General features: G+C 42.6%; 1 long non-coding RNA gene across 1 annotated transcript in view; it reads right to left on the bottom strand.

Moving 5' to 3' along the window:
- Nucleotides 1-531: 531 nt before the first annotated feature.
- The window catches only part of LOC139591159 (uncharacterized), a 63346-nt gene continuing 42710 nt past the window's right edge, over nucleotides 532-21167 (bottom strand). The window contains exon 3 of the long non-coding RNA XR_011679569.1: nucleotides 532-1131. This is a non-coding gene — a long non-coding RNA (uncharacterized lncRNA). The remainder of the gene's footprint in view (nucleotides 1132-21167) is intronic.

Consider the following 21167-nt stretch of genomic DNA (forward strand, 5'->3'; position numbering starts at 1 on the left):
TGAACAGCAGTTCAGTTTAAGGGATTGTATACCCTGGCCATCAGGTGTGTGCCAACTTCCCTGTACATAACCCAGATTTGGATGGAAAGCACTCTTCTGTAACCCACTCCTCTCAAACTAATATCACACTGGTGGTGTGGTACAAAGGAGGAGGGAGAGAAGAGCCTGTTTTTAAAATCTGAAGTGCACAGCACATGTTACAGGGTCACTTGGTTTGAGTGTGCCTCACTGTCTCACTGTCCCTCTACACCTAGGAATTTATGAGGCACTGCTTTAGCAACGTTTTCTCTATTTTAAGGACTGCAGTTGTTGGTACCACTTCTTGATGATGCCACCATTTATTTTTTCATTCATCACAACACACCTAGGGCTGGTTTAGATAGAGACACATTGGCAGAGGCTGACCAGGTTTAGTATTAATAGCAAGGAGCCCAACTTTTTCCTGGTATGTACATGACCTTTTACAGAGACTACGTGCTTGGGTGTCGAGGTAGGGAAGGGATCAGAACAAATCACAGGCAAGGACCACAGATGTGACTGTCAGGGATCAGAACAAATCACAGGCAAGGACCACAGATGTGACTGTCAGGGAGAACCACACATGGAGCATGCAGAGGGGTTTTTTTTACTGTTTTCCACAGCTTAATAAAAGCTTCCTGTTCCTTAACATTCATGTGGCATGTGAACAGGCAGTGACCGTGCTGCTGACAGTGCTGCCCTGTGCCTGCTGAAGCTCTGCACTGCACAGCGATGCAGGGTTTCGGGGCCAGACCCACAGAGATATTTAGGGGCCTAACTTCTATTTCAGACTTCAGTGGGAGGCTGGTGCCTAAATAGGAGTTGAGCACCTGATTACCTTTGCAGGTCTGGGCTTGTGTGGAAGCAGCCAGGAGGTGCTCCACGTCCCTTGCCCTCCCACAGGATACGCTGCTCTTCTCCAGCCGGCGGTGGAAGCGTGGTGCGGTGCGACCCTGGTGTTGTGAAGTAGCCGTTCTCCGACTGGTGACGGCCTGATTCACAACACCAGCTGCTGCACAGCACCTGAGGGGGCCCCTGGCCAGGCTCCCTGCTCCTGGGCTCCTCTGTGCTCTGTCCTTCTCCTGTGCAGTCCATCTTCTACGCCGACGAGAGCTGGAAAGCAAAATGACAGGGTTAGATCCATCGACCCCAGCAGTTATATACCCCTGTCTGTTTGAAATACAAACGTGTCAAGGGTGAATGCCTCCAAGAAAAAAAAAAAGAAGAAATAGAAGTGGCAAACTCGCTTGGCACTCAAGATCTAAGGCTTTGCAGAGGTGGCCATTGCAGCACAGTACTGCAAACGTGTACAGTACTGCACTCCTGCAACTCATTCCCTGCACTCGTCTCATGAGAGCCGGAGGCTGGAAGGCAGAGGAAGCAACCTAGAAACTCAGCCAAGTCCTCAGAGACATGGGAGCTGCTTTTTCACAGATCCCAGGATGGTGTTGAAAGGAGAGCAGGGCCCGAGGGACCGCTTCACTTCCCGAGTGCACCGTGGCCATGAACCTTCATGCCTGCACCCTGTCTGCTCCTCTGAGGTGGGAGAGACACCAGCACATGTGTGGTCCATTCCCAGAAGCTTCCCAACACACTGGCATGCAGGAATGTAATCCCCACCCCACAAATGTCCCAGCCTGCAGGCCCTTCATTCCCCTCCAAGGCACCCATCCCTCAGGAGCTCTCAGAAGCTGAGGGACACAACCCACTGCTGACCAGGAAAAATGAGCTTCTTGTAAAATCACAGGGGAATTATGGATTCTGGGACTCAAGGGAAAAGGAAATCTCCCTCCCTGTGCAGGACTGACACCGGTGAGCATGGCAGCCATCACAGCATGCACACAGCGTCTCTCGAGCAGCACAAGGGCTCAGGGCTGCAGTGCTGCACCACTACAGAACTGGGGAGAGCACAGCTCCAGGTGGTCCTGCAGCTTTTCAAGCAGACAAAAAGAGGTGGAAACAGACATGTGGTTCTTCCTGATTCCCTTCAAAATGCTGCACTGGTGGTACAATAACTCACTTGTCAGAGCTGGGTCATTCTTAAGGGGTTACCAACAACTCCTTATTGGGTTAATTAATCTAGGCTCTTGTGAAAAACAAGCAAATAATAAACGTGATCTTGTGTATTGGAGACCTTCCTCAGCAACCAACCTCCAGAAGAAGGCAAAGTTTTCTGTGAGTTAGTTCAGGACTATCCCTGGGATGATGACTCAGTCCTTAAGCACATTGGATAGAAAGAAAGTGATATACAGCCTAGCACACCTCCAAGAAGTGCTGTTTTTTAATAGTTCTCCTGAAATGGGTTGGATTTGGAGGCATAGGAAGCATCCCTTCCTCTATGCCCACTGCCCAATTTAATCCAAGGGAAACTTCATGCCCCTGCAAAAAAGGGAGATGTGTATAGTTCCTGGGCAGAGAAGTGAGTAACAGATGCAGTAGCAAAAAATATTCCAGAGAGACAGGTTATGCAATCTAGTTGCTGTAGGAAATGGAAATAAATTTCTTGACACTTGTGCATGTGTGCATACTTGTAAAGTCCCAGTAATGTTGTATTAACAGAGCTTTTATTTAAAGAGCAGTTTTCAAAATTTTAACATGTTGAAACAAACGAAAAAAATGAGTATTTACATTTTATGTGTATCTAATATTCCCACTAGCCTTCAACTCTGAAAGGAAGAACCAGAAAGCTGAACTTGTGTTGTGGCTGGTGCTGATCAATGGTGACATGCTAATGCTGGATGAAGGGGAATCATCTCACCAGGGCAGATCTTTCACTGTCTGTGGTGGCACTGAGCACACTCAGTGAACCACACTGTGTCACACACAGAGCAATGCCAAATACTTTTAGTACATTCTCTGTTCCCTGGGAACACTAAAGTCTGCCACTAGTACTGTGGGTGGGAAAAGGGAAAGCAAATTATATGAGCATTTTTCAAGGTTGCTGAAATCCTTCTGAATCCTTGAATACAATCTGTGCTGAAGCATATCAGATTACTTTAAAAAAGCACACTACCATATATGTATTGCTTGTAGTCTAGAAGAAACAATTTTAAAGGACTTTTCAAGTGAAAAACCAGAATTATATGTTGTACAAATAAGAAATGAATGCTTAATCTACTTTCTCTCCCCTTAACACACCAGAGACGGAGGTTGGTTTTCTGCTTCTTTATCCCCATGGTCAAATAGTCCAATGTAGTCTTTGTGGACATCTAAAATTTTTAAATTTTAATATTCTCCCATTTTTACTTTATATGATTTTATTAGTCATCTACTGGCAATATCATTCAGGTTCTTTGGCACTACATGGTCTGAAAGCTTTTTTTACGATTTCAGCTCGATTGCACGCAGGGAAGTGTAGAATCTCCTGAACAGCTGAGTAATACACAGTGAGGGAACCGCATTCCCCCATGGCCAGCTGGGTCCAGAAGCCCTGAGGAAAACCACCAAACCCAAATATTTATTTTAGGATAACACTAGTGCATTCGGAGAAGAAAGTCATCTCCTATAAATAGAAAAAATAACTTCTCAGTTTGGGGGGAGGAAAAAATCCACCAACACAAACCCACCCGGTAACACAGACAATCCTGCTTAGGAATTAGCATTTTTTTGTGTGTGTGTATACATTTATATATATATATTTAGAAACAGGAAAGAGTAATAAGAAGCTGTGCCAATGAGCTGGTTTTTGTACACTGAGTTGCAGGCGGTGAGCAGGACTTGGGCATGGGGTCAGCACTAGACTTGGGGCATTAACTGCAACCCCACCCTGAAAGGTTATTATCGGCCCTAATATCCCATGCAAATAGATTTTCTTGCTTTGGTCACAGCAGTCTATTAATTCAGCCCTCTTGTCTGGTACATCTTTATCCTCTGCAGGTTAATCCTGCCAAATTCCCTTGCTGTAGTACATGTCACACAGCATATAATATCCAACAATGCAATTTTGCTAATCCTGTTTTATCAGCTTTGTTGCCTTGTCTGGTCAATCCAATAGCGAAAAACCGCACATAAGGTTTTTGCCAAGATCTCCCTCTCTTTTGCCCCTCCACTCCCCTCCCTTTTGTATGGTTTCAATTAAATAGTTTGAGAGCAGAACATAGCATTTGGATATCTGCCAATGTCCTTCAGAAGCAGAATGTCAAGGCACTTAATTATATAGGTCTCCCAATTCTTTCAGGCGCCCCACCTACCCAGTCAGCTGAATTTACTAAATGCAAGTGTAAAAAATCAGCTCAAATCTCCTTTTAAAACACTCCCCATGCATTAAGGACTTGAAGATGGCTGAATAGCGACATATTTATCGCCCATTATCTTAGTAAAAGATTAAACAAATGAGTAAAGACTGTCTCATTAACAGTTCTTTGTTGTCTTGTTTACTGTTTAGTGGACTCATTAACATTAATTATTAGAAGAGGAACATCAATTATTGCAATAACCTTTGTCAAGCCAAGCAAAACTGACTGCTAAACAGCAAACAGATCCTCGTTTACCAGTCAGGATTTGCATGGACAGAAAGAAGAAAAAGAAAAGAACCCCATAAAATCCTCAACATCACTGTAAAGCAGGAGAGATCCAGTGTCGCTTGTTACGTCTGGCATCAGCAGCACGTCCTGCTCGAGACCTCTAGACAGAGAATAAAAGCGTGAGTAAATTCTGAGGTTAACTCCACAAGACTTGCTTACCCAGCTCTAAGTGGCGAGATGTGAACAAAGGGATGCCTACTTCCTCTGGCGCTTGCCAGGCTGTATTTATTACACTAATTATTTTAACGCAGGGAACAGCCCTTTCTCTCCCTCGTCATCAGCGCAGTGCATATGCTTGTATAAATATAACGCAGACTGCAGCATCGATTTCAGGATTCTCCATCAGCACGCTGCTAGAGCTGACTACTTCACTGCCTCAGGTGAAGGGCATTCTCACAGTTACAAGATATTATGGCTCAGGCTTTTTCCTCCTCCCTTCCCCTCTTCCTCAAATTTCTTTTTCCTTTTGAGAAAACCAATCCCAGGTGGAGATCTCCTCCCCTGCCTGTGCAGAGATTCGATGTTGTAGCAGTATTTTAAAGACACCATATATTTCAGCAGCTCTGGCAGGAGTTAAATGCCAGCAGTAGCACATCCATTATTTAAAATACTCTGAGGAAGAAAGCTGAGTCACACTAAGCTGGATCTGTCACCTCTGACACTGCTTCTCAGCCTAAATACAAGTGCTAGCCTGTGCCCAAGAACAGAACGAACCTTTGCAGAAGTACCCTGAGCCAAATGCAGAGGTTTAAGATTATATTTATATACAAATAGAAACAAGGGCAGCAAAGTGCTCCGCTTTCTGCAGATGCTTCCACAGCTACACGCAGTGAGCGGATACGCAGATCTCTCCTTACACCAGCCAGGTTTTAGAGAACAGTCCCTTGCAATTTCTGAGCAGCTGCCCTGTGACTGCTGCCCCATGCTCGGTGTCGCTGGGAGCCTTCCTCCTCACCCCCGGCCCCGGCAGCAAGGTTCACCAACACCTTCCCCTTGCTGCCCCTCGCAGTACACTGACAGTGTCTGGATCTCCCCACTAATTAAAATGTGAAACAATTAAGCTGTTTGCTAAATGAACGATTCTGGCCCTACAGCCTGCTGGCCAGAGAGAGAGGTCCGCAGAGACAGCATGGCCTGTTACCTCGGCATGAATTTGTGCTGACAGGACAGTCCATCCGTCTTCACATCTTTGGACAGCTGTGCTTACCTAGCAGAATGCAAACATCTCTGAACTTTGCTTACTGGATAAAAGGAAGCATTAGTTTCCTATTGCATTTCCTCCTACAAGATCAATCATACACACACGGGCCAGACACAGCATCCCTGTGTTTGTAATTAATCTCGTGAAGGAAGAACATCTCCTCTCAATCGATTGTTATATTTGTATGCAGCCTTCCTGCAAGGGAGGGAGTAGAAGAAAATAAAAGCCAGTAACAGAATAATAATCAACTTATTTCTAATAAAGGCTGGTACATGCTATATATGCACAGCAAGATGCTTTTTTAGGTGAGCTGATTCTCTGTTGGAAAAATCACCTTGTAATCAATGTTGATCATTAACATTGAGGACTGCAGGATTGCCTTTGGATGTCCTGATGGTGGGACTCGGTTTGATCACAACAAAATTCAAAAGGATTTTCTGGCTTTTTTTCTGATGTTTTCACTGAAACAATACATCTGTACTTCAAAATAATCTTCCAGATGCTTTATTGTCTCTTGCTAAGTGTTATTGATTGCAGATAACCAAACTGAACACCACACAGTCACTGTGTTCACTGCCTGGTTTGCTTATAGGAGACTCCTTCCCACCAACACATCTGGTCACAAACAACGTCTCGTTCACATTTTCCTTACTGTGTATGGGGATGTTTAAAATCCAAACTAAGGAAATATTTATTAAGAAACCAACAAACACCCCCACATCACAACCTGCTAGATCATCCTCTTAATGAAGAATAATTTCCTGCCCTCTCAGAGAAAGAGTATGTGCAAAGTTACTGCCCTTCTGAGGCCGACCAAGACTCAAATTAGTGGGCTGAGGGAATCAAATGCACAATGTTTAAAAAACAAAAAAGGGTAAGTGCTTTCCAGCAGTTCCAAGGACCAGGTCTGCCTCTTTCTACTGTTTTAGATCTCTCTCTTTCATTGCACAAAGTGCTCTGAGCTCACTGACATTTACACTGGGCCAGAATATTCTTTATAATGAGAAAATAAATACTCTCCAAGACATGTTCAGACGAAATGTACACTTCTGATAGGCACCATACTAGTCTAGGGTGCTGCTGCCCATTTTGATTTAAAGGAATAATATGAAGATTCACTTGCTGAGTGCAATATTGAGACAAGTCAGCACCCTCTTCCCCATTAGACAAACAGCAGCAGGACAGAACTGCTGCCATTCATGACAGAACTCACTCCGTGGTGCTACACACAAGCTGCTTCACAGGGTCTAATGCTTACATGATCAAATATTTAGAAATATTGAATTGTACATGTCTGAGAGAAAAACATCCATATATTTTAGGAAACTGATTTACAGCAATAGATAACAGCAGCTGTATAATCACACTTTAAAATAAAATGCAGGTGCGGTATTATCTCCTTGACTTCCAACACTGCAGCCTCATCTGCAAGGCCTGTGAAGATCTGGAAGCATCCTTCTTCCCATCAGCATCCCACTATTGCATCAGGTAACAATGCAGTCCTTGATAAATGCTCTGCTGTAGTACAGCCTCTTTCAGGACTGAGCATTTTTATTTTGTACTGCTCCTTTCTAATTTAAACATCCTTTATCTCCACAAAAATTGAAGTTTTGCCTCAAAGGAAAAGATACCTCAAACATCCACAAAAGTGTACCATTTTCTTTCAGTGGACTCAAATTATGCACTTCACTTGGATATATATATATATATATGATTTTAATAAAGAATTGGATGCCAACACATCCATTTTAGAATTTTAGAATTTCTTTTTTGGAAAATACATCTATGTGGTAACAAGCAGGCTTTCATCTGGGAAATCTAAAGCCCATTGCCAGCTTGCCCATTCACTGTTTATAGTAACAGCCAGCAAAACCAAGTTACAAATCATTGCTCTGAATCCTCCTACCTCTATTTATCTGTTCCCTGCACGACAGAGGGACAGCCCTTGGACCAGGGGTGCTGGCATCTAACCTGAAATGATGGACACTTCAGGAAGAGCGTTTGAGTGGCCAGCACTTTGACTCTGCCTCCCTCCCAGCCGCAGCAAAGGGCATCTTCCCTCACCACCAGCAAGGAGATTTCCACAGCTGTGAGGTGAGCAGAGGCTCAGACATGTGAGTGACTCTTAGGATATCTCTTCTCTGCCCCTCCTTTACCAAAAAAATCTGGATGAAAAGTGTGAGGATGCTGTTTGCAAACACTGATCACTATAATTAAGGCACTGTTCAAACCTGCAGTGTTTGATAAGGTGCAAAGAAGATACAGTCTGGTCACAGCCCACTGGCAGTATGAAATACAAAAGTGGTACATACTCGACTAAAGGACACATGGTGAGCCCAGGGCTGGGTACTGAGTGTTAACCTTTGCCTTCTCTTTAACAGGAGACTTCAGACACTTGGCTGACTTGGAAGTTTGATGCCTCGCCAGTTGCCTTGAGGCTGCAGATCTTAGAAGATGAGATTTTCCTGTGGCGTTTGACTTTTCTGCCTGAAGCCCAGAGAGCTGAGGAGCAGACAGAATGCAGGTGAAAGTAACCCACTACAAATGATAATGATAATTCACTGCATCTTCTAAGTAAAACTTTCATAGACTGCAAAAGGAAGGGAATTTTCCTATTCCCATTTCCTCCATATCCATATGACCATCATGGTCCTTTGCCCTTACATATACTGCTCTCAGGTCTGGAAGACCAGTAAATGCAAATCATTCTTCAGGAAAAGAAGATCCCAAACTCCTTTAAATTCTATCTGCTGTTTGTTTCTCTTTTTTCACAACTAGCTACCCTTCTGTTGCCAGACCTAGAGAGGCTGGAGACACACATTTCTCAAAGCCGGCAGGAAGACAATAACAATTAACAGAATTATTCAGTTCTGTTGAAGCCAGATAAAAACCACGATCTGCATAAGAATTCAAAATTATATCCCTAATGAAATTTAGTTTCTGATCCCAGATATTTTTTTCCTAAATAAAACCCCCAAACAAACAACCAAACAAAACCAGCTAACCAAACCCCAACCCCCCCAAAATCCTAAAAAAATCCCCCAAAACAAACAAACAAACAAATGGAACAGCTCAAAGCAACTCCTAAGGATAAGTATGCAAAAGCTTCCCTTTCCTTAGCAGAGTCACAATACAACCTATGTTAGTGCAAGCCAGCTGCACAAAGCCAACCCCTCTTTTGTTATTGAACCAGTGAGAAAATATGAATCAAAGTGGAAATACTTCAGAGATTTCCCATTAAAGCTGCAAACTTGACAGAGAATCACATATGGTCAGTTGTACCACACACACAAAGTCACAGTCCTAAATCCAGCTGGTCTCCTTCATCAGAACAGGATGTGTCTGTCTAGCAGTATTCACTGAAAGAGTAAAGCAATCGAAGATCTGGAAGAGAGCAAGCTGGAAGGAGGCATGTTTGAGGATTTCCGTTTAATTAATAGCAGTAGATTTTATTATCCTCTGCCTCCAGTTTTGCTTTTAGTTCTTTTCATATTTGCTCTCTATTAATGAACAAAATATAATCAGGAAAATGAAGCATAAAAGAGTTTAATTAAGCTTTTTTTTTTTCTTTTTTTTTTCTGGGAGGAGGGGTTAGAAGCCTAAACAGACCAGAACGACAAACCCACAACAAGAAAAAGCAGGACCACTGTGTATTTCGGATTCTTACTCTATAATATTCACGTCTCTATGGGGGTGGGTGTTATTATGGCACTAATTTGTTTAACACAAACAAGCATAAGCAGCTGAAGATGAAAACCTGTACCTAAAGACATGGCTGACAAAACATACTCATATGTGCAAATAGGATGCTTGGGAATAAAGCTAAGCTGGAGTTATTTGCACAAATAAGAGGGATTTTTTTCCTTCCCCAGCAGAGCTGACAATAAAAGTACTCCTGTCATCACCACAGCCTCCTGCAATGCTAACATGAAATTTTTCTGTGTGTGCATGTGTGCAGGCAGCTTTTGTTAGCATTTGTCTATAAAATCATAATAGGTGTCTTTCCTTGTGCACTGGCTTGTGTGATAGCGGTTTAAGAGACAAAACCAAGCCCTGTCTTTAATATAGTGTTATCAGAGGCATCTCCCTTGGGGAGGGGTTATGGCCATCTAGCAGACACCTAGATGAGATATGTGCTTCTTTGGAGAGATATTGCTACAAAGCATTTGAGAGAAAGAATGGATGCTTAGTTAATAGATGCGCATAATTACTAATCTGCGATGCTCCTTAATGGGAGATTTTGACAGGCAGTTTTGAGAGGTATCATAAAGACATGCAATAGTGCTGCTGAGTTTGTAACTCATTCCCTTGGAATCTTCCAAGCTTAACTTTTATTTTAGCTGTAATTTTTTTTTTCCACCTCCATTGATTATTTGGAGAACCCAGCCCATTGCTGCCCTTCCCTCCCAAGGAAGTGTGTTAGAACATGCACCCAGATTTCCCTCATCTGCACATGCTGGGCACAGGCACTGCATCACAACTGAGCAGGATTTGTTCTAGTGGGGGAGAACACCGCTCCTGTCGTGAGAGAGGTTAATGTGAAGAAACTACTACAGAAATGAAAAGGAGTTAAGGTGAAAAATCCAGGGTGAGATGGGGTGTTAACACAGCAACACATCTTGGGAGGCCAATCACCCTAACTCAGGCTGAAAGTATATGGGGGACTATGTTTTGCTCTCACTACTGGGAGCTGCAAAACCATGTATAGCAGTTGGGTGTATATGGAAAAGACCATGAAACTCAGAGGCAAGTGACTGGCTGTATTTCCCCATGCCTTCCCTCTGCATCCCTGCAAGCCAGCACAGCTGAGGGCAAGATTTCTGATTCTTGCTATTCCTGTCCTGGAGAGGCAGGGTGGCCTGATTCACTGCTCAGCTGGTTTTGCTCCTGTGATTTCAGGGGATGGCCTAGATGTGCTGCAAGGAATTAACCCCTCGCCCTCCTTCCTGCACATGCCATTTTCTTGTGAAGTGTAATATCGATAGAAACCACTACGACAACGTGTCTCGCTGTGCGTGAGAATGATCAGCGCAAAGCACAAAAAGCCCAAGCCCTACTTGCAGACTGTTTTGAGTACTTTAAAGCAGCCTACATTTGGCTTTTGTCCCCATCCTTCCTTTGGATTTCTTTTGTACCTGGGCATCCTGGCAGGAGGTGATCATTCTTGCTAAAATCCCCTCATTTGCCTCACTGTCCATCCAACATCAAAGCACACCAATGCTCTAAGCAAGCACTCCAGAAGCTCCCAGATTAACAGAGCAAAATGTGACTGAAATGCTCGTGAGATCACATGTGTGACAGGTTAATGTGGACTTTTTTTGAAGGTGAAACGGAGGCGCTGAGGTCCAAGGGCAGCAAGTGGCACGCTCCCAGCCGCAGCTCATGATGAAACCGGCCACCGGGTGCCTGCGGCTTTTCAGGAGCCCTGTCATGCATTGCAAACATATTTTGAAAGGTTTTATAAACAAATCCAAAGGAGGTTATTAAATTCATCATTCTGTGTGCAGAAGGCATGAAAAAAATTGTTGTGAATCTGGTAAGTAAATAGAAGTCTAACAGCAAATAATAAAATGACATAAATAATACAAGAATGATGACTAGATTGCTGTATTTTGAGCGGATTTCAGACAGATGTGAAACAGGTGGTAATTATTTGCTACAGAGTAACTGCAATTTACTTGAATTAACTCCATAATATATTTTGGCCAGAAATCCTGGTATTAAGGCAATGTTTTCTGAACTTCTTTAGGGAAAAACATCAGTCATGTATCAAGTTGCATTTCACCACAGCTCTCGTATTTTTTTTTTATCGTCAATGAAATGCAAACATTAAAGCAGATCTCTAAGGTCATACAAGCAGCCAGGGCAGCAATGAGCAGGAGCTCTCAGCAGAAAATGGACACTGGCTCCATGCAAGAACTCCCTTCCTGTGGATTTCACCCCAAATTCCAACAGAGGAGCACACCATGTCTCCTGCTGCCATGCTCAGAAATTTCCCTCTGGGCAGCTCCATGGGCCAAGCAATGGGCTTGCAGGATAACTCCTGTGGCTCTGCTTCTGTCACAGATGTACCTCCTGCATCTCTCCTTGTAAACTAATTAGAATGATGTTCCAGAGGAAACTTCCTCTTGGATTTGGCACACAATTCTTTCAGCACACAATGATGAACAATCTTAATTTCCTTCAGACAATCCCATCAGCTGTATTAATAAATTAAAACACCAAAAATAAGAATAGCAGTGTCTGAAACTCCACTGGCAAAAAAAAAAAAAAAAAAAAAAAAAAAATTAAGAAAAAAAGTATTAAAACTACCATGCAAGGCACATATTTGCTATATTTAGCTTTTTTACCCTACAGGATGATAATCCTAAAGTGGAAGGAAAAATGTGCTGAATCACTGCATCTAAAAAAAGGTATTCTTCTTCCAGCAAAATGTACCAGCCATGTAACACTGAATCTGAGTGCTTTTCACCCTAGATTAAAATACTTACTGAACTGAGGGAGATTAAGGAAAACCTGAGACCTTCCCAAATGCATGTTTCAGAGGAGCAGGGAATTAAATCAGAATTCATGTAGTCGGAAGTTGGTATGCAAATTGTTCTGTGAAAGGAGCACTCGATCTGTTTTGATAACCCAAAGCTCCATGACCGCTGCAGGACACAGGCATTACACGAACATCAGATCCCAAACTGCCGACCTCCTTCAGGAATAAGGGCAAGAGACCCAACCTCAGCAATGCTATTCACACACATTATAATTTAGTCCTGCAGATCCTTCATCCAGTGGCGAGGCTGATAAAAATGTGGGGAAAAAAAGTGCAGATCCTCGCCATAATTTGCAAAAGGCTGGTGTAGGAAACTTGTCAAATGCACGGGCAATGTGCATGAACAGAGCAAGCCTCTAAAAATGTAGGCAAATGCTGAATTTTTGAAGACGTATTTTAAAACAGGAATCATATTTTGTCAGCTAAAACATAATTTTAGAGAAACTGTTCCTACCTTGCTTGAATACGCTATGGTACCATATGGCAATTTCCACCAATGGTGGTAATAATATCTTTTTATAAAAATAATATCCTTTTTCCCCTCAACAAGCTTTACAGATGAGTATAGGAAAAAAAACCACAGTTGAATTAAGCAGATGCTTATGACATTCCTCCTGGCCATATAATGTGATTTATTTAGTTATACTGCAGTCTTTGGCTTTTTAACCAGATTAAGGCTGAAAAAGAAGCCAGCAACTAAAACATTTTTCCTTTTTATTTGTATTATATTTAGTTATGTTGTATTTTTAGTTAAATAAAGTTGTGGAAGAGTACAGAAGCTACAAAACCTAATGGCCCGGATATGTAATTAATCAGATTTGAAAAGCAAGGACCATCTATCTACATAAAACAAATAGAATCTACCCTATTAAGATAACCCATTCAAATCACAAACCTGGCTGCTGCTGGTGAGAATATTTTGCTTGGCAAAGATCCTAAAGGTTCTAAAATTATGTATGCTATTTTTATTTCCTCCTTGGATTGGATTAGTTACTAAGCAACTGAAGTGTTCAGTTCTCTTGGTTAACAGACATACTGTATTTCATAAAATTGGTTACTGTATAGGACCTAAATGCTGGTGAAGAAAAGATAGAATCGTGTTTTTTGGGGACTATTTGAATGGTTTTGTGTGATGGACTGTCCCAGCTTACCTTTCAAATGTATGTAATTACTATCTAACTTCTAAAGTTTTTTAGAAGTTTTATGTCTAGGTGAGATTTTTAAGAAAAGAAGAATCTCCAAGTCAGTGTCCTACTTGACAAGGGAATTTGATCACTTTTGATTTCCTAGAGACGCCGCTAAGGAATTGGAGGTATATCATCAGTGTAATGCTCTTTGGTGCATTAAACAGAAATAGGACACAGCTTAATAAAAAGGAAAAAAAAAAAGGTAAAAACCAGCAGGGAATATAAGGAAGATGCCCTGAAATAGCTCTCTTTTGGAGTGAGAATGGACAAGAATTCTGTCACAGAGGCGGAATACTGGCAACATCCTTTAAAGCACACCCAAAAGTTCTACCTTTAGCTGATTTGTTGGCATTAGTTGTAAGTTCATATGTTCTTCACACAGTCATCCTAGGGTGGAAAAAGTACTTCAGGCCTCCCAGGACTATGAAGCGTGCTGCTTACTGATGCTGAAGCCCTATAAAAGCTCCATGGTGCACCAAGCTGTTCAACTTCACAAACTTAAACAGTGTAAAATGTGGAGCTGGTGGTGGTTTGCTTGTTTGCTTAACCGCAGATGAAACCTCTGTCAGCTAGAAGGAGTGATATGCTAGCTTTTACATAAAGTTATCTAAAACAGTCCTTGGCAAAATGTGTACCACCAGACACACCCTGGAACCCTTTCTGAAATTAAAGACCGTGCTAGACGACTCAGCCTCCTCTCTTTCTGAGCCAGCTGATTGCCATGTTTATACACTGAGGGTGTGGTGTGGCTGTGGATCCCAAAGGTGCAGACCCCACAGATGCTTCTGGGTCAGACATGGAGAACACACACTTGTGTGCCCAGCTGCCACAGCAAAGATCTTCCCTGCTCTTCTGCAGCTTGGTCAGGTGAGCTGCCTTTCATTGCAGCATCCAAGAAAGAAACCTGGCAAAACATTTCTGAGCTCAGAGTGCACCGAGTACCTAACTTGGCTTGCTTAGTTGAGGTGCAGTGAGGAAAAGCCAAGCTCATGTGAAGGGGTTGCCAAGCAGGGCATCTCTTCCCTCTGCAAAGCCCTAGGGAATACCTGGTGAGCAGAGGGACAAAGAGAGGTGCTGGAGTGTGTATCAGTCTCACAGCTGCCTCTGCCATCAGTTTGTTCTGGGCAATGTGTTTAAGCTCATACACATCAATAGACTCTACTGGATGATGCTAGAAGTAATTTGAAATGCTTAAAGCAGCTACTCCATAAATCATTTGCATTCACTGGGTTCCACCTGGGCCCTCACTGTACTCTCCTTCCTCTGCTTGGCTTGACAGGCAGAGCACAAAATGAGTCACTTTCTGTTCCCTTGAATATTTTATCACTAAAAAGGGAAAAGCAAAAGGTCAGTGTTCAAAGGGATTCCTTGTCCACATCTCTGTGCAACTTCAGCAATCTGGATAATCTCAGGAGCAGACCCTTCAAGATGCACACAAGACCTCTGACAAAATCACTGCCCTCATATCACAGTGCTGTCCCCTGCGTGGCTCCTTGCTGTCTCAAGGTTAATATGCACACGCACACAAAAATCTGCTTGTGGGTACTAAGGCTGACCCACAGCATGTACTGCACTATTCTGGAAAGTAGTTCAGGCAATTCAGTGCCTTCTTTCAGCTGCAGGCTATTCTTTAAGCATCACTCTTCTATAAGTTTTAAAACAACACTTAAAAAGAACCATTAGTGATGCCTGTGTAGGTCCAACTGGACTGCAAGACAAGAAATGAACCCACCTTCTGCAGCACATCTGCACTCAAACCTGCTTGCTTAAGGACCCACAGCCTTTGCACAAGCCTGAAATCTGACAAATGAGTTATTTCAGAATCAAAGGGAAGGGAAGAAAAATCCATAGCTGTGACAACTCCCACCTCTGTTCTCTGGCCAGCTGCAGGGAGAGTGGAATTTCGATCACTTCTGTGCTCCTATTTAAGCCCAAAGCAGGCAGAGCTTTACCAGTGAGAGCCAACAGTACAAATGCCATCAGGAGCAGTGATGCTTTTTTTCAACCAGATACTGCACCACAAGACAGGCTGCTGCATGACTCAAAATAAATGTACTTTGCGTACATTTGGGTGCAAAGCACATTTAATTTAAATTCTAGGAATGTCTCAGCTTTTCCATCAGGAATTCCTGGGGTATCATCCTGAGTCAGCCGTGAGGAGGACAGCAGATGCAGAGGATCCTATGGGGTTGATGCTGGGGGAGATGGAGGAGGGTGAACAGTGTCTCAGCCCCTACCAAACTCAGCCCCTACCAAACCAGTGGTGTCGTTTTAAATGATGTTTAAAGACCAGTGTTGAGCAGTGACATGAACGAAACATTTAAAAATCAGTGGGGAGGGATGAGATGCTGATCTGCAGTTCCAGTAAAGGACAGTCAGCAGTGCTGCTACGCACGCTACGCTGTGGAAGCACACCAGGACCCTAACACAAAGCAAAGCACAAAGGCAGTCCTTTAGTTAGCTTTTTTAGGGTCAGCTTCTCATGCTTCACCAACCCTTTGCCTTAACGTGCAGTGACACAGCAGTTCCACCCAGAGCACAATGGCTGAGAAAAGCTAACACGATTTCAGGTATAGGCAGAAATACTATCAGAACCAATGTTTCAACACCAGAATTGCCATTCTGCAAACTACATGTCATACCATTTCTTATAATGCCACAAGTGCCCAATAAGAAAATTCTTCTGAGATCCCTTTTATCAGATGCAATCCTGCAAAATCTTGGAGCAAAGCTGCTAGGAGGTCTTCATTTTTGACATGTGCATGGTCCTCCTGACTTCAGCAGGGCTGCTCACTTCCAGGTCTACCTAATCTACAGCTGAGCTTTCAAAACACTCCTTAATTTTGAAGAAAAGAAATGAAGCAAGGAGGTTGAACCTTACAAAGGAAGGAATTCTAATAGAAATGCCTCACCAAGCATGAACTTTTATACCTTCAATTTATTTTCCAATACAAGCCTATACTCCTGCAGCTTCTCCTTTGGGGTGCAATGCACCAGTGACTTCTAGGACTTCCCCACAGCAGGGAATTGTCATCATCTGCTTCACCCTTGCAGCCTGAGCTCTGACTGCCCACCAGCAGTAATACTCAAACTACACTACACAGGCACTCAAACTGCACTCTTTCCACTTCCCAAACCACAACCATATAAGTCAGGCTGCTGATTAAATGGGAATACTTGCAGGTTTGCAAAACCAGGTCACAGGGAGGGGAAAAAAAAAAATCCTGTTTTGCAATGCCTGGAGAAGGTACATGTGGGAGAGATGGGGTTTCTTTTCTAGGAAAAGAAATACACAGGGAAACTCAAGTAAAGGAAAATGAAGCCTCGCTTCTGAATCGGGACAAACGGCTGTCTTCCTGGCACAAGTAAATTGAAGGTGAAAGCTTTGTCAGGAGCTGTGCTCTGTGGAAGACAGCTAGAGAAGAAGAATTTAAGATTTCTGGGACAGGAAGAGTCACAAGAGATGAACATTGTATGATTTAATTATCCAACTGGAGGGATAAATTAAGCTTTTGACTTGGAGTTGCATATAAAGAGAGCAATTAGACTTCTCTTTAAGAAAATTAGCATACGGTTTAAGAAGGGAGTAGTAATTTAAAATGCTAGTATGAAATTGTTACTTATATGCAATGGTAATAGATCTGTAGGCTAGACAGATTGAACTAGGTGCTCCATTGTTTTATATCAGTATTCCTTTTCCAAAGCCAGCAGACCTGGAGCTGGTTTTTACTGTTAGAAGATGTGCCCCAATAAGTCCATTTTCAGTGTGGACACAGCCTCCACCAAAACTCACAGAAGTTTTTTCCATTTCCAAACCCACATTGCTGCTGTTCATCTTGGATATGTATTATTCATAGATTATTAATCCCCTTAAAATAGGTCTGTGCTGTGTATATGCTCTTGAAATGAGCTTTACATATATGCACATAGGCTTAGCTTGGGTTCAGGTTTTCATGATAGACTTCTGTACAACAGTAGCCTGTATTAATCCACTCTTCTTATAAGGATGCCTGGTGTGTTTGCATATATCTGTACATGTGCACCTTTACTCTCCAGGCTCTGCTGGCACTGCATTAAACAATTCCAGTAAGATGAAGTTGTTTCAAAAAAAAAAAAAAAAAAAAAAAATCTGCCAAAACATCTCCATCAAGATTCAGATTTCTCAAGTGGGTTAATCAGTACGAGTCCTCTGACCAAAATCAAACCCTACCAATCTATTCTAGCTAGGGAACAAACCCTAAATAATTATAAAAGTACTTAGTAATTTATTCGAAGTTTAAATTACGTTATATTCCACATCCTTCTGATGTGGAATATAACTTACACTGTGTGTCAACTTGCAATAAACTATGCTCTCTGTTTGGAAACCTACCAAAAATTGTTGGGAGAGATTTCATCAGTACAGGGACGAGCACTTTTGACCCCATGTAAGATTCTGCTATGGTATTCCTATTTGAACAAGTAACAATTCTGAGGAAGTCGATGTTTGCTCTGCTATCGTATTTCTATCTAGTAGCACTTTCCAGAGCGAAGAAATTGCTCTATCATGCGTGCAGAAACACTTGGCTTGCACATAAAAAGTCCCCGGAGGGTTAAAAAAACAACAATCCACCACTTTTTGAAACCCTATCAACATGCACACAAATTGCAAAGCAAAGAACTGGCTAGGATAAATTTGAATGCATTTAATACCAAAGTGAGGAGCAAGACAGTAACTCTGAAGCAACAATCCATCCTTTTTGCCTACCTTACTGTCAAATAAAATGCTTAAAAGAGGATTAATTTTCTATTTATGATCTTTCACCAAGCACTTTTATGCTGAGATAATTAACTTCTCTAATGAAAAAAAAAAGAGAAAAGAAAATGTATCAGTGCAGGTTTTAGTGCAGTTAAATAAACATACATTAGTTTAATTTTCATGTTTGAAGCCCTGGGATCTCAACAGTGAAAACCTAATGTGATTTGACCTCTTTTATACAGAAAATAGGTCAATGAAAAGAAGATATAACATCTGCAGCTCTACACATTTCCTATATTCACCAAGTTTTTATTGCTAGTAGTACTGGAGGGGAAAACATCAAGAGTAAACATACACGCGAAAGGTCTCACTGTGTTAGTCACCAGTTGGGAACTCCATTGTGTACACAACTTCTCACTATAACATACCACCAGAAATGACTGGGATGTACATTTCCAGTGAAAAATAGCAGCTCTGCCTTTTATAAATCAGATAGCGTGACTTTGAGCTGAATTTCAGCTGTGAACATTTTGGAGAGTGTAAGAGCAGAAAGCATCGTGATGACTGAGGCTGCTGTGGGAAAGCTTCCTTGGTTGGGTGTCACCTGCTGGGGTGGCACTGGCATTAATTGATGGTGATGTGGTCCTCAGCTGCTCCCAGGGGACTGTTCAGTCAGGAGCAAATGCATATTCAGGCTGCAGCTCTCAGGGACACACCCCAAAAGCCTTGTGCCAGCAGGAACAGACCTGTTTTTGCACACACTACACTGGTGTTCCCCCAGAACAGACCTCTCACTGATGGGCAGAAGCAAGTCTTTAGGAAAAGGAAAATTTGTGCTTTTCTGTTCCTATGCTGACACTTGCTGCTTGGATAAACATTTGGGTGTTTGTTTATTTATTTTTTCCTTTGTCAGTACAAATCCTTGAAAACACTGCCCTTTGGGAGCAGGTTTTTGGAACAGCTGCCCAAGATGACAGGTGAATATTTATCTCTCTGTGTGGTTTAGTATGTAACTACCCTTGTCTCCCACTCTGTAAGTCAAGTTCATATGGTCCAGGCAGCACTTCTGAGGAAGCTGTAGAGAAATGTAGGGAGTGGGCTGGGGCTGCCAGATGGCCACATTATCTATCTATCTATCTATCTATCTATCTATCTATCTATCTATCTATCTATCTATCTATCTATCTCCCAGTCCCTGGTCACCCCATCATGCAGCATCAACTGAGAGCTCCAGTGGGAAATTAATTCTCTTCCCTGCTTCTTCCCACTCAGGGAAGTTGCCACTCGCCATTTTAAGTTTAGAGCTTAGTTGCATCACCAAACAAGCCCCAAAAAAGGGAAGACATCCAGACTGGTGTTAAATCTCTTGCTCAATGTCAAATGGCAGCCAGCAGCAGAACTGGAAATATAAGCCTGGGTTCCACATGGTAGACTGTAGCTACGTTTGCTACTTTAAATTTTGGCATACACTTCTGAAAATGAGTGCACGGTGAGGAATACACTGGAGTATTCAATGCCTTGTGTTTTCTTCTAAACACCACCACTAGGCCATACAGAAGTCTACTCAGTCTTTACTGTTTTGAAACCAAAATTACTCCCCCACCCCTTTCTACATTCAGGCAAACTGACTGTGTACAAAGTGTCATGGATATAATTTAGCAAATCCGGGTTGTACTTATTTAATACAGAATTTTTATAGCACACTGGAACAAGCCTTTCTTTGTATAACATTGTGGGATGCCACCATCTTACATGGAGACAAGTCTCCCTGTCAATCCTCTACCTTGCTGTACATAGGAACAGTATGTCTGAATTACTGCTAGCATGGGTGTGAAATATATTAATGCAGATCTTACAAAGGCTAGTTTTGGAGGTTTATAAAAACCTGTATATTCTGTTGAACAATTAGTTCTGGCAGCAAGGCCTTTAATCCAATAAAACCTCATTATGTCAATAACAGACCCTATGCAACATGCAAATCATACAGCTTTAGTGTCAACTCCCTGCCTGGTCAATGTTAATGAGAAGGGCTGAGGGGGGATTTTCAGGGGTTTGGACACTGCTTTGCTTCAAATGCAATTTTGCTTGATTTGCCTTTTTTTGGCAGCAGCCCTTAAAAGCCAAAGGGCCCCACAGCATCCCCAAAGCACATTGGGACCATTTGTGTGCAATGTGTGCTCCAAACGGGTCAGAGCCAAGACCAGTGCAGTGGCCACTGCTTCTGGTTGTTCTCTTGAATTTTAACACATCCAAAGCAGGACAAATCGCCTTCCCTTTTGCTTTCCAGTAGCTTCCCTCTCACCCCAAGATCACTAGCCTCTTCCCTCATTGCACCAATCTCAGCCACACGGAGATAAAGACTCTGAATTGTTTTTCAGGAGCTAGAGAGAGAGAGGGAAAAAAAAAAAGCAAAAAGGAAAAAAAAAAAGGACAAAAGCACCAGTTATGGAGGAATTCAGTGTTTTCATCACCTCTCCCCCATCTCCAGCTTTAAGCATGAGCTCCAGTCAATTCCACCCAGACAATAAAGTCATTTGTCACTCAAGGACCTGCACAGGTTCAATACCTGATGTAAAGAAGGTGATTGCTTCCATTGATTCCAATGAAATATCCACACCGAGCCGCAGCCAGCCGTGGCTAGAGCGTATGCACCGTTTGTGATGGTTTAATAAATAAAGCATTGATTATAAAATGGAGCCTGATAAATCCTGATGGGGCAGATCTGCAGCTGTACCTCTCCTCTGACTCCTGTAATTAATGGCTTAGGGCTGTGCTACTGTTAAGTGAGGACCCGCTTATCTAGAAGCAATGGCACATGTTAGCGGCATTTATGCAAATGAGCATAATTACCGCACCCGGCCTGATTGACAAGGTCACTCCTTGCTTTGGCCGAGATTTTCTTGGTGGAGACCATCAGTGTTGGCTGGGGATGCCTTGCCACAAGACAGACCATTTC

This window comes from Agelaius tricolor, unplaced genomic scaffold (genome assembly GCF_023055355.1).
Source record: "Agelaius tricolor isolate 1412-34295 unplaced genomic scaffold, bAgeTri1.0.p SCAF_6, whole genome shotgun sequence".
Lineage (NCBI taxonomy): Eukaryota > Metazoa > Chordata > Aves > Passeriformes > Icteridae > Agelaius > Agelaius tricolor.